Raw genomic sequence first — 15663 nt, 5'->3', positions numbered from 1 at the left:
AATTCAAGTCTTTTATGTATTCTTGATTGAACCGTCGCATAGCTTAATCTTGAAACGGAAACTGTCATTCATTATATAAAGGGTGCCCCAATTTTAACTCATGGTTTGAATTTGCCACCATTCATACAGTAAAGTGTTGGCGGCGACCCTATTAAAAAAACCATTTGACAGCTGATAATTTAGGGTTTATTTTTACTAGCCCTTAACTATCAGTTGTCATATATATATATATATATATACATACTAGCCGCCTTTGGCGACCAGCTGGTTCGCCAATATTAATTTTTCTTTAAAATTTTAATAATTAAATATTTTATGCAATTCCTACTTTAATAGCTTCTTCATCAAAATATTTTAAAACTTCAAATTTTGATAGTCATATAATTCTCTCATAATATTATAAACGCCTTCAGTCATAACGTAATATGTATCTCTCTAATTTTCTGTTAGTTCCTGTAGAATTTATAATATAAATTAAAGTGGAAAGGATTAATCTGCAATTAATATAATAATATTTTTTACTGAAACAAAGTATTTTTTTGTAATATGATTACTGAAAACAGTCACTGAGCGTTTAAACTTAATGGGCACTAAAGAATATCTTTCCTAATTTATGTAATATTTCAAAAATTTGTCAACAAAATATTCTCAGATTCATTATGACCAGAACGATTAATTAACAATGTTTAATTTTAAATGCATCAAACACTAAGAAAATAAAACGAATCGTTTAAAATAATCGGTTGAAAACAGGTTAAAAAAAACTAAAAAAACGATGTACTTAAAACTATAAGCGTATACAAAAAATATATAACTAACATAAATACAATTTAATTACAAAAACATGCAACTCACCTAAAAATAATTTAAATCATCCGTTGATAATGGTTGCCATGTCAACAATCAGAACACAATGCGCATGCGTGAATTTTCAACGCCAGTTACGGTAATGCAAATGCGTGAGTTTTTCAACGCCAGTTGGGGTAACGCTATGCAGATTAGAAATTTTTAATTTTCTTTATTCTGTTTTATTTTAATTCAAAAGTGCTTACGAATGAATTTGAAAGATCGATTAATGAACAATGTTTAATTTTAAATGCATCAAACATTAAGAAAATAAATAGAATCGTTTCAAATAATCAGCCGAAAAATCTTAAGCCTAGCCTCATGACTGTTGGGAAAAAAAACTGAAGCCGTACTCATTTGGCGGTGGGGAAAATGAAAAGATTTTGTAGGCGGGAAAGTTAGTTTTTAATTCATAATTAAAATTCTAATTAAAAATTCAAAAAAAAGGGCTATCCTATCTTTTAAGTTAGATCAAACTGCACACGGTGTGCAAATTTGATTAAAATCGGTTAAGTAGTTTAGGAGTCCATCGCGGACAAACAACGTGACACGTAATTTATATATATTAAGATATGTAACATTATTTTATGTGAAGCAGAATGCAGTTTTGAAGACAGTGAAGAGACTTTTTATCTTTTTAAATTCTTTTTAATCCATCGGGAAAGCATAATTATTTACAAGCAAAGACGCGAACATTGCGCGTCCGCCACAGCGCGGAATAAAGCAGAAGTAGGGAAGGAGGGGAGAAATAAATTATCCCTCGCCTTATACAAACTTAGATTTTGATAGGGAAAATATTTATCCACAGTGCTAATATATTATTAAAATTCTGATAGGGATTTCTGACGCATGTCAATCACATGTAAGGGAAACACAGGGATCTTTTAAGAAAGAATGTGCTTACTCGACATTTTTTACCCCTTCAATCCGAGCATGTGAAAGTATCGGCGTTTAGCCAATTCAGCAATTTTATAAAGCTTCTCTTGAATTAATTAAATAGAGAAAGTGGAATTGGATCACGAAATAAGAGAATATTTTAGAATGAAGTTACTTGGAAATTAATTAAGTTGAAATTAAAGTTTAAAATATCATTACATATATATATATATATATTGATTTTGGGACATCCTTTATAATGTCAATTATATCAGCGTTTCTCATCCTGTGTTTTAACCTTCTCCAACCCCCTCTTCTCCGCAGAGGTACTTGAAATAGACTCCTGAGATACGCGCGCGCTAAAAAAAAAGTTACAGTAGACATTACATGATGGATGGGGCTAAGGTACGCAGGGGTCAAGGGGTATGCAAGTAAAAAAGAGTGGAGAAACGCTGCATTAAATAATAAAAAAGTAAAATAATTAAAGGATTAAGTCATAATTATAATGTATCCCTTATTTCGAAGTTTAAAGAAACGTAGTTTGAAATTTCATTCAACATAAAAGAGAGATCTGGGCACTTGAATCAAGTTTAATCCACGATTTAAATTTTGATTGAAAATAAATATTGTTATTAACTTTAACTTTTCTCTGTTTAAGGGTATTATCTGGAGTAACAGAGTGAAAAAAGATTATGTGAAAAAAACCAAAAACCTAGTACTGATCAATAATATGCCCCAACTGTAAATTATTCAATGTTGATCAATACCCTCGTTGTAATAATTTTTTTTTTTTTTTTGAAAATCGAAACTATTTCATATTGATTTGTGTGTCCTTTTTTGTACTCAATGAGACTGGTCAAATTAAGTGAATAAATATTTTGAATCAGAGGAATAGTCCAGAAAATTTTAATAATAACTATTATTCATCATGAATTGGAAACGAAACAAACTGAAAATGAAATATATATATATATATATATATATATATATATACAATAAAGGGTCATTAAAGACAAAAAGGAACCAAATCTATGTAGTTTTGTATCGTAAGTGTGGAAACAAAGAAAACAAAAAGTAGAAATGGTACAGCACTTGGAACGTTATATTTAAATTCAGATTATGTGCTGTTGTGAATTTTTGAATTAGAACATACTTGTACTTTAATCGTTCTTAAAGAAATTGGTAGCCTAGCTAAGAAAACCAATTTCTCTAATAGGACAGATGAGACAACTTTAATAATTTGTTTTCTTCCATATCAAAAAAGTCTTCTTAAAAGGTTAACTCGGGTTTATTTGTTGTTTTAAAAATAATTAAATTAAGAAAAAGTCAGATGCTTTTATATTAAAATTGCTTTTTTATTACTGTATATTAAAAAATTTTTTTGATAGTCCGAATATAATATCTTTGCTTTCAAATAAGCAAAACTAGGGCTATTTTGGGACTTTTTTTTTTTTTTTTATGGAACTAAGAGGTTATGAATGGTTTGACGTATTGCTAAAGCTTCGACCTTTCCATTGGAATTAATGCCATGAATTCGATTATCGAAAGATAAATTATAGTATTAAAAAAAGATTTGGAATTCAAAAAGAACGGTGACGCTTTATGCAATATTAATTTATTAATGAGAATCATCGCATTAACTCAGAATTGCAAGATGAAGGTAAGGTTGCTTTCTTTAATTCGAATTCAGGATATTAATAAGACTTGCAATCAATTATTTCACTATATAGAAGAAGAAAAAAAGCTACCCGAAAAAAAAAAAGATTACTGTTACAAATGATAGGAGCAATAAGTTAATTATTACATGCCATAGATTAGCACACAACTCGACATAGTGGTTAACATGAACAACTTAAATAAGGATTGATTAGACTGAATAGACAAATGATTGAATAGACAAATGGTTGGCATGAGGTCGTGCCAATCACATATGTATTTTTTTCTCCCAAATCTCTTAAACTACAACCTTTTATATGAAATATTCTTTATTTGAAATTATCTTTTCTCCTTTGGCACTAGATTCATTTGCTTCTTTTATAGATCGAAGATCGATATCTTCAAAATTTTCAATTTATTTTGCATTTATAAAGAAGACGTAACACTATGGAGCTATGCTATTCCATATTGAAAATACTTGCTCAAATTCCAAGAAATATTTGAATATTTATATTAAATTAATATTATTTATATGCAAACTAATATGAACTTTTGCTCTAATTAGAATTTATTGAGCTATTTTTTAAATAACTTCTGGTGATTTGAAAAATAACTTTTGAAAGACAAAAACACTGTCAATCAGAAAAATTAATTTTTTTTTCTGGTTTGGTTATTTTAACGTCCCGTTTGAAGCAACACTATGGCTATTTTGGGACTTTTTTTTTTTCTGGAACTAAGAGGTTATGAATGGTTTGACGTATTGCTAAAGCTTCGACCTTTCCATTGGAATTAATGCCATGAATTCGATTACCGAAAGATAAAACGTTTTAAAGCGATACTAAAATAAAATTCCAGCAATTGCAAAACTTAGTTAATCTCAGCTAAATAATTATGACATAAAATTAATGATGTAAATATCATCGTGCATTTTGAAAATATTTTTGAATGTGTTTATATTGTTATTTATTGTGGGAATATTTTTGCTTTGGAACAGATTTTATTATTTGTATTCACATTTATTTAGGATTCTTAATATATATGCTATTAGACACAGTGAAAGTTTAAAAATACTAAGCTATGAGCGAAAGTAGGTTAAAGACTTAAAAAAATTGGAACGCTTTTAAAAGACAGCGTTTAAAGATCAATTATTACGTGCACATATTATTAGAAACTGCATAACAAATTCAATTCAAATAAAGAAAACTACGTAGCAAAAACAAAGTAAAAATTTGGAAAAAAAAATTGCTTCATTATTGGATAGGCACTAAAGCAATAGATATAATCAAACAGTAAATAGGTTAATGCTTCAACGAATATAAAATATGGTTACATTAATTTTTAAAAAAAAATGATTAAAGTTAAAGAAGTAGTGTACAGAAATGAAATTTATGTCACTAAAAAGTAAATTTTTTTAATTTTAAGATAATGAAAAAATAATTTTTATGTAATGATTTGTTTAGAAGTTAAGGTGGGAAATTGGAAAATCTTTTTATCAACGAATATAAAATTCAATTTTTTTAGAGTTTCGTAAAAACTTTTTGATAGCTTACTTCTATGTACTGAGAAATACATAAATCAAATTTCTTTCAAATCCCTCACGTGCATGAAATTCCATATTTAAACATAAAAGAATTTAAAAATACAAGTAACAGAATTATCGATTATATATATATATATATATATATATATATATATATATATATATATATAGAGAGAGAGAGAGAGAGAGAGAGAGAGAGATTTACGCAACATTTTTGTATGATGACCCAGATCCAAAATAAACAAATAAAAAAGTACACCTGGGTATTCTTCAGATATGAAAAGGCTATACTTACGGCAAAAAATGGTCTCTTGCATTGCATGTATTAAAAATCAAGGTGTCTTGGATCTTTCTCTTTTCTCTCCATATTTAAAAAAAAATAATTAATTTCAAGTTAGTTTCAGAATTTTTTTTTTTTTTTTTTTTTTTGTATTTATGCTTTTTACTTTTTTTCCCTTTTCTTTTTGTTAAAGATACAAAATCAACGAGATGGAATGAATGGATTTCATAAAATTCATTCGGTAATATAGTCAATAAAATTGAATGAGCATTCTTATTTCATTTTGATATTATCTCTCTATAGGTCAAAATTCTATACCAAACAAAAGTGGCCGTTGATAGATGATTTTTATTCTACAAGAAACTCAGTTTTCTAACAAAAATCATAAATGAGAGATGAAAAAATGAATTTGGCAAAGGAATATATGGATTTCAAACCTTGCTCATAGGTCAAAATGAGTAATTAGTCAGAATCAGTAATTTTGATTAATTCATCTAGAAAATTGATCATCATTGATAAGTTTGCTAATAAAGCAATTTTTGATTTGGAATGTACTCTTCAACTTATATACAAGATGAGATACATATACATTGCGAAAACTATAAATTATCGTTGCATCTTGATGTGAATCTCGCTGCAATTTTGATGATATTTCACCAAAGTTCCATTGTGTTCGTGGTATGTTTTGCTTTAAAGCAATAATCAAAATTCTTCATTGTGATGTGATGTGGGAGTCTGAAGAATGGGATTTCACCCTATTAGCACAAAATATTGTACGATGTCTCTAAGGTGTTAGTAGATATTCTGAATGCCGAGCAATATATTTAGATATCATAACAATGGGTTGGGCATTTTTGTTAATAGGGCATCTTTAATGTCATCCTTCCCAAATAGCATAAAATACCCAGTAATATTGCTACGATATTATACAACTATTCCAGTTAATAGGATTATCAAGCGATCAAGCAGGATTACGAAATTCATTCCACAATATCTTTTGAGCATTTTCAAAAAGTGGCATTTATGAAGTATAATGAATTAATCAATCAGCCCATTTAAGAAATATTCGCTACACATAATTTACGAAATAGCTAATATTAATAATCAAGCTCACACGGAATAGAAGCTACATTAATTTTATCGAAAATTCATTCATAAATGCTCTGCATGCAGTTAAATAATCAGACTATCAGACTTTTATAGTTTGTAAGTTTATAGTATGTAAATAATGTCTCCAATCGGATGCACGATAAACTTTTCATAACGTAAAAACTAATCTAGGAACACTGTAATGTTAATTTTTTTTTAATTTTTCGCATAAACAACTTTATCTTAAAATATGTATGATATCTCTGTGATGTTTTTTGATATTGTAAATGCCAGGCAATATCATGAAGATATTGCAAAATGCTATTGGGCATTTTCTGCTAATAAGGAAGCATTCGACTGCATCCATTTCTATAACTTCTTGTTGAACTAGAGCTATCAATTTTTGCTCTATAATTGTTGATCGATCATAAATCAGTTTTTCTAGAACTGCTTTTATTTGTGTCTGAAATAATTGTATTGGTGACCGAAGTTCTCTTTTTAGCGTTTAATTGCTGCAATAAAATCAGACACATACCATATGTTTAACAAGAAATGTGAAAACAATATCATTTGTGTGTATTACTAAAATTTTGAACTGAAAACTGATGTTTGTTTCATCGATGGATTATTTTATGAAATTTAATTATTTATTTATTCTCTGATAAAATTAAGAATTTAGGAAAATATTTAAAATAACAAATTCAAATAGTCAAAATATTAATGTAGCATATGCTATGTGTATCACAAACTTGTTTAAATAATTTTCACACATATTAGTTTTTAAGTGTAATTCATCCATATTAATACAGTTTTATCAGCATAAAATTTTTATAAATTTGAATATTTAATTTATTATGACGTATGATAATTCGTAGGATAAAAATTAATCCAAATCAACTTGCAAGAGGTTTTAACTTTAAAAAATCACACCATGTTGAATTACTGTTGTACCTTTCTATCGTTTAAAAACTAAATTATAGTGATCGTTTGAGAATAAAACACTTTTTCTAAAACGATCTTAAGTTCTAGAAATTTTGAAAGCAAAAAAAGAAATATTTTCGATTGCACAGTTTCGAAATTTGTAGATGGCGCTATCGTCGTTTTAATACCGGCACAAAGCGTGTTCAAATTATTCTTCCATAAATCACGTAATTAAATTTTTCAACTATTGAGATTTATTTACGGGTAGTTGTGAATTATTTTCACTTGTTAAATTATTGGAATAATTTTAAAGTCAAACTCGCAGAGTTTGCAATTCATAATTTTTGAAAAAAAATTTTGGATATCGACAACGTATTCACCCTTTGTCTGAGAGTGTTGCTTCAACAACGTTACTTTGCACGCGCCATTTTCATTGAGTTTAAAATCTGCTTTTAAGTCCTTTACGCTTTGTTTATTTTCTCTCTAAACAAAAATGAGCAATCCAGGAAACGCTACAGAAGTTGAGAGGAACTCAATCGACAAAGAAAAGAGTTCAGGAGATAAATCTGAATCTCTCAAAAGACCGGTATCAGAGGTAAGTGTAACCCGGTAATGCTTTGAATTAGTACTAGTTTCGGCGGGATCCATCGCTAATTGTTAATCGACTAAAATGGCGTAAATTGTAATTAATATGCGTTATTGTAACATTATTTTAGCATGTGTGTTCTATTTAAGTGCTTATACTTTTTTATGAGTCATTTATTAATAATGTAATATTTTCGTACCGGCCACCATTGTTTGTGAAAAAGATCATTATTCAACCAATATTAATATATGGGAGAAATATGTATTTTGTTCAGATTTTATTTGTAATTTTGAAGTTTTTCATTATTATAATTGCTTTAACATACTGATATTAGGAAAAATAACCAATATCGTAATTAGTAGAGAACACGCTGAAAAATTTCTTTTCCTTAATATTTCATAACTTTAAATGGAATGTTCCTCTTGTTTTAGTTGTGTTAATTTTTTGTATTTTGTTATTATTTATTGCGTTTAGCCAGATTGCGCAAGTATTAGATATTATAAGATGTCTTGGAATTTTTTTTCTTTTGTTGCTCAAAGGTCGTTTTACAAATATGGCTTCCTCGTCGTTTTTTGATACGAAGGGGGGCCGTCTCAAAATTTATGTTTGTAATATTTCAATTTTTGACCGTTAAGTAATATATACCAATCTCATTGTGTGTTTTTTTTTAAAAAATTCCTCTTTATTTTTAAGTTTCTTGTTTTCTTTTTATTTAAATACTTTAGTTCATCTGGTTTATCTGTACAAAAAGTCTTCTGCGCAATTATGGATTTGGTTATTCACAATACCGATACCTTCCAGAAAATCATAGAATGCCTTTAAGATCTTATTTTTTTCTTATGAAATATCATCAAAAGTTGTTTCAATTTTTCCTTTAAGAAATATTTAAATACTACTGCTTTTATGATCCCGAAAGTAAATTTCTTCCTTCTTTCTAATTTCTTCAGTGAGATTAACGAACTTATATTTTTAGTGAGGGTCATCCCCTCCCCATCTCCTTCCTCTTTTTCCCGCGAAAAGAACTTGTTAGGCTTCGAATTTATTTCGAATGCATTTGAGTATTTGCGGTTTTAATAACGTTCATGATATTAATATAAATTGTAATGAATGCGGTCAATTTTAACGATTATTTATTTTTAGTTGATTTGGGACCTCTTTCGCGCCAAAGCAGGAGTCGAATTTCTTGTTTAATCTACTTTGGTTAGTTATTGATTGAGATTGGGAAATTCGTTTCTTTTACCAGCAGTACAAAAATAAGACTTTTTTTTTCTGCTTTACTAGAAATATAATATAACTTAAACTGATGAAAATATTTTTCAGATAAAAAATTTTATTTTCTTGAGTTCAGTATTTGAATACTTGATTAAAGTTAAAACTTAAGCTTTTTGTAATATGTATGCATTAAGATTGTATTGGAATTTCAGTTCCTTATTTTTACCCTATATCTTTTAGAAAAATTGTGTTGGCATTTAATCTATTTATATTACCTTTTGTTAATATTTATTCGATCAATTTATTTTGATGAATTCATGTTGTTATTTTTTTTCTAATTTTATTTTGAATATATGGTGAATTATTGAATAAATATACATTCAGGAAATCTAGAGATACAAAAAAAAAAAAACCTCTTGAAAACGTAGATTTAAAAAAAAAAAAAAAACTTTGTGGGAAGGGTGAAAAAAGTTTATTTTATTTAAAGCAAGTTTGTCAGTTTTAAATTATAAGTATGAGCAGGAATATTAAAGTGATACGTTTCTTGTATTCTTTTTTTATATAGCTGAGCCATCAATGTTACAGCATAATCTATTTTCTTTGGATATAATTTACAAATATGTACATCTTACATTAAATTGATATTTAATAATTTTTTAAAAATCGTAAAACTTTCAGTTAGAATAATGGAGTCTACAAAATTGTGTTGGACATTAGAGAATTGATTAAATCATTTATTACCATGTTTGGCTGTTTATTGCATTAAAAAAAACTACAAACTTTGAGATTTTCTTATTCCTTAGTTTTTTTTTTTTTTTTTTCCCCTTCTAGTATAGAGAAAGTATTGTATTCGTCAAAAGCTTCAATCTTGAAATTTAAGCAAATCTCACATTTTAGACCTACCTGAATTTTAAAAATAAGTATTTGCCATTTTATCTGTCTTTGGATATAACTCTAAAATGTAAGAAACCTAATGAAATTTGGTATTTGATCTTATATAATGAGAAAAGCTTATTCTGATGCATGCTTTGTCTGTTCCGCTATTCAAGTGCAAGTGAATCCAATAACTACAAAAAGTAAAAAGTTAGTTAGTTAAAATTTTGTTTACAAGTTTAGCATCTAAAATGAAGATTCTAAGTTTTGAAGTAATCTTGCTAAAAATTGTCCATCTGTACTTTCACAAGCATGTACATGTGACAACTCATAAATGCAATGAATGAAATATATCGAATATTAGTATATAATTTTGTCATTACAATTCTAACTTTGTGAAATTTTTGGTTTCAATCGGGTATAAAAACACATCTAGACAACAAATCCTATTTTTCGTCAAATTCGATATCAGGGATTTATTGCCAACGATCTTGCAGTAGAGTCAGTAAAAATGTTAAAATCATGGCAGTCACTATTTCCTAACTACTTTTAATTAATGACGTGTGATTAATAAAATATAATTACATTCAAGAATATGCAAGAAAGTTTTGATGAGAGCATTTCCGTGGCTTCTTATTGTATTGTAAGCACTGATATAATCCCTTTAAAGTTGATGCAAATTGCATTTGTGATTGAGAAATGCTGCCAACAAATGAAAAGTGTATTCTTTTCAAAAAAATATTCTATTCTTTCTCTTGTCCTCTGCACCTTGTATTGAATAGGTTTTAAAGCTGAACTTTTTGTATAAAAGATTAAAGAGTTATAAAAAAAATATGCCATTATTCATCGTTTAAACTATTGTGAATGTGCTTGTATGTAGTAATTCAAAATTTTCTATTTTTAAATACTTTGTTTATGGGATCTTTGAATGAATTGAAAACGAGTAGGTCCCTTACTCTTAATGCATGACCAACCACGATTTTGCCTAACTGCCCATTATAGTATTCTTTTCCTATGAAATATGCCAGAAATATTGCTTTAAGAAGTCTTGTTGCTACCTCAATTGATAAGTAAATAGCTTAGTACCAAAATATTGTTAATTCTAAATATCTCAGTTTAAATAATACTGAGGCTTTATTATCTTAATGGTTTAACTCAACTTGCAATCTGCAATTTTTTAAATTATATTAAAAATGAACTAGATTTAAGGGGACCAAGGAGTGAAATTAAATTTTATATTCTGGGAAGAAGGTTGCTTTAAAAAAATATCAACAATCAAAGAATTTTAAAAAATTAAAGAAAAGAAACGAAGCTTAAAAATGACAACACTTTGACTTCAAAATCTAAAACTAATTGGAGTCATTTGTGATTTGAAGATTTTTTGAGAATACATATTAATTTTAACAAATCAAAGCATGAAAGAAAATGAGTGGTGGAAAGTGTTTAATTTACCTGTAGAAGTGAATTATTATTTATGGTCTATTTATCAAATAACTAGGATGTTAGGTGTAGTTTTTGAAGTGACCTTCTTTCAGCAGTTATAATTTTTTTGCACTTTGGGAAAAACATATCTGTCTGATATGCTTGTCTTTTTTCAAAACAATTGTCTTTAATATTCGTTAAACATTCATTCATATTGGCAGAGATTATTAAAATTCCACTTGTTACTGTGTAAATGAAAACAGTTTAAAATATAGAAAAATGTACTTTAAAAATAAAATTAGAAAACATCTTACTCTAACTTGAGGTATTTCTTATTTTTATATGTTGAAAATAAAAATTATTTTTCATGATATAATTTTTATGTATTTCAGGTTAATGATTCAGGGAAAGAAGATTCTAAACAGAAGTTACAAAAAGTAAGTATTGATGAGAATTTATATTGAAAATTCTTGAACTAAAATTAGTATTAAAGTTTTGCTTTTGTATCTTATGACCAAATTATTTTAAATTGCAATCTCAAAATGATTTTTTTCTCTTTTATTACAGACAGACAAAGGTTAGTAGCTACAAAGTTGGTAAGATTGTTGCAGTTTTATTTTAATTGTTCTTCCATAAAGTTAATGTTGAATGAAATATGGTAAAATATCGAATGTTTTTAATCCCCATTCTGTAGCTTTAATACTTTTCTTTTAATTCTTTTGATTTGTGTATTAGATCCTTTATTATAATATATAAAATACAAGCATTCATATTTTGAGTTTTTGATCTTAACTGCCCATTTAATTCAATGAAAATTGGAATAAATTTCAAAATTTAATAAACCAAATGAACTTTGATTTGTGGATGTTACGAATTAATTTTTTTATTAAAGTAAATGCTTTGTATTTACCTCTACTTGTTATAAAAACAGTGAATATATAATTATTTAAAAAGTTGATATTCAATTAAGGTATATTTCTGTGGAAATGTGCCTTTCAGAATTGAATTTAACTCTTCTGATTTTTTGTAATAATTTTATAATTTTTTTGATATCAATAGCATTTGTATTTTTTTTTTTATATATATATATATTTGGCACAATTATTTTTTGAAATTTGATTATCCTTCTTTCGTAAGCCTGTGTCGTGTTTGTTTAAAGCATGGATTCTTATACTTTCCCTATATTATGCATTAGTGATAGTTATATGTAGCATTCAACATATAATGTGTGCTGGATAATTCTGAAGAAAATGTCTGTTTGCAACACCAAGTACTTATATGTGTGGAAGTTCATGATAGAGACAAAATTGAGCTAATTTCAGTGTGCATGAGCGCTCATGCATTTCAGACTAACAAAACATTTTTAGAAAATGATGCTGGAATCTTAAGGAATCTCACTTGTTTTATGTTTAGACTGAGAATTCTTTTAATTTTAAAGAAAAAATGTTTGATAGCTTGTTTGTATTATAATTGGTAGATTGACAGCCTTAAGAAGGTGGGAGGGACTGTGGTCTTACTAATAGTTTATTCCATTTTAATTCACCCTTATTTATTTAATAACACCAAAATCTCATCGGTATCAATTTACTCTTAGGTTGTCCTCTGTTATATTTTTTATTGCTATTGCTAAGCGATTTTTTTAGAGGAAAGTATGTGCTCAAATAACTTAAAATTGGCATGACTTCTTCATCCCATCATTTAAAGATTGTGTACTATCAAAATTCTTAACATTTGTAAAGCATATGATTATATCTTTGTCACATTTTATATAAATGTTGTACTATTATAAATACCTTGTACAATTTAACTTAAAAAAATTGCTGAAAAAATTTGTGCCTTCCAAGACTGAAAAGATCAAAATTGGTCTGACAGGGATTTTTATGTTAAACTTTTGAGTTTTGTAGTTATTAAGCTCGAAATTAGACAAAACCATAAAATGTGCAATTAGCTGCAATCATCCATTTGTTAAATTTTAATTCCAAATCATTAAAAATATTTGCTCTGAATTTGTGATAAGATAAAAAAATTTAAGGTTTCAAATTTATAAAAGCCAGTGACAATAAAAGAATTTTTTTATTTAATACATAATGCTCTCCTAACTTTTATCTGAATTCTTTTTTAAATAACATGAGTAATGAATGAATATTTTCATGCATGTTTAAGAAATAAAATTAATTTCACTAACTATATAATTTAATTAGATTTTTTATTTTGGTACTAGTATAGTCATAAAATTATATTGGTGGGCTTTCATATTGAGTTCTTAAGTTTGTGACTATTAGGACTAGGTCTTAAAATATTACTGTTATGAGCATAAAATCTAAGGCTTTTAAAGAGTCATTGTTAAAATTAATTGGATTATGCAGTTTGTGAAGTGCATCTGGCTTGTAATAGAAATAAATTTTGCATAAACTTTGTTGATATCTTGTAGATGACAAGTCTAATGGCGATTCCAAACATAAGGAAGAGGAGGATGAAGATGACATTGATAGCAAAGATGAAGATGATGATGTAGGTGCTGAAGGAGAAGGAGAAGATTTTGATGAGGAAGAAGGAGATGAAGATGGTGGTGAGGATGAGGCAGAAGATGACGAAGAAGATGATGCGTAAAATCTGTCACCTGCAGATTAAAAAATGAATTCATTTTCCATTCATAACATTATGTAAACACAATTTTTTTCACTTTTATTGCCTTGTACAAAATCAGCACATTTTGTATTGAAATTTTTCGTAATGCATTTTTCTAAAAATCATATTATTTTAAAATGAAACTGGTGTAATTTATAATGTTTTCTTTTCTCTTTACTTTTTTTATCTCCCTTAGAAAATCATTAGTATCATTGGGCCATTCCTAGCTATATGTATTTATACTACCATATTTTCCCGTGAATACTTCTCTGTAAAACCTCCCGGTCAAATAACAGGATTTTGATCCTGTAAATACTAGCCAGTGACATGCATATATTCTGAACGTGTATGTGGTTATTAAAATTAACCAATTTCATTAGTGAAAAGTTTCTGAATCATGATTATTTTTTATTTATTTAGGTGTGAAAGGATCAGTGAAGAAATGCATTTCTTGCTCATAGTTTTCATTCATTCTGTTTTTTACTCTGTGTAAATTTGTGTGGTTTAAAACATGAATATATAGAAGCAGGGACTATTGTTCTCTTAGGATGATCTCTTGTAGTTTTGTTGCAGGTTTTTTATATAAAAATTTGTAATCAGTAAATAGCTCTAATTTTGAGCTTAAGCAGTATTCTTACTGGTATTGAAAATAACCCGCCATGTTTTATCCATTTAAAAATGAAATATCGAATTTTTACCGTTTAATCATACCTTGCCTGCAACAAACTTAGTATATGTATGAATGATATTGTTTTTTGTAGACTTGACAATGATGTACTTTCTCTGCCGTGTTTATTATTATTATTATTTTTTTTTCTTAAAACGTATCTATCTCAATATAATCGCCTGTTTTTGATGAAATAAAATGGGTACTTAAGACTGGAAGCCGTGTTTTTCTTTTGCTGCTGTACTTTATTTTGTGAATATTCATTTCAAAAGCATCAATAAAAATTATCGGACTAAAAGAAACAACTAATAATGAAAATTCACTTTGTTGTCATTCCACAATCCTTTTTGTTTAATTTACTTTTAACTTAATGGGGGGGGAGAATTAAATCGAGTTTTATAATTATATTGAAAATTAAGTTAGAAGTTTTATTTTAATTTAGCTGAAATATTTTGGAATATTATAAAAGATTTAGAAATTTATCTTATCAAACATATGAGGATAAGATTTTTATCACGCGATATCTTTTTACATTGTATTTGCATGCAAAAGGATTAAAATCGGGAAAATGGAGGAAGAAAGGATAAAATACTTTGATTCGTTAATGTTTGAAAAGTCCTGCAGATCTTTTGTTCCAAGAGGATTTAAAAATAATTGACTAAATGGAAACATTTTTTTTTCCTTTAATTTATTAGGGAAGGATATAACATTTTTTTCATGATGAAATTTTCATCAGCAATGAGAATACTAATTGACTGAGTGGAGAGATCTAGAGAAGTTCCTATTTAAAAACATTCAAAATTTTTAGGGAAGTAAAATTTTGTAATACTACACTGATCAAAATGTTTTCAGAATGCAAGCATGATTATGGTATGTCCTTTAATTTTGTTCTGTGGATGTTAACAAATTCAAAGATTTACAACTTGTGTGATTGTTGAAACACTAGAGGAAGCCAATTTCATTTTCATGGTGCAATATGGCATATTTGATATTTCCAAATTCTTGAATAAAGCGAAACAAATTACTTAAAAATTAGAAATGTCAAATGATACACATTTCGTGTAAAT

At 27.5% G+C, this 15663-nt stretch overlaps 1 long non-coding RNA gene across 1 annotated transcript; it reads left to right on the top strand.

The window, feature by feature from the left end:
* The first annotated feature begins 7384 nt into the window (after window positions 1–7384).
* LOC129968719 (uncharacterized) lies at window positions 7385–14814 on the top strand. Its single transcript, XR_008784443.1, has 3 exons — window positions 7385–7803; window positions 11694–11738; window positions 11869–14814. It is a non-coding gene; the product is annotated as an uncharacterized LOC129968719 (long non-coding RNA).
* Window positions 14815–15663: the final 849 nt, after the last annotated feature.

Source organism: Argiope bruennichi, chromosome 5 (assembly GCF_947563725.1).
Source record: "Argiope bruennichi chromosome 5, qqArgBrue1.1, whole genome shotgun sequence".
Lineage (NCBI taxonomy): Eukaryota > Metazoa > Arthropoda > Arachnida > Araneae > Araneidae > Argiope > Argiope bruennichi.
This window is presented reverse-complemented; position numbering and strand designations above follow the sequence as displayed.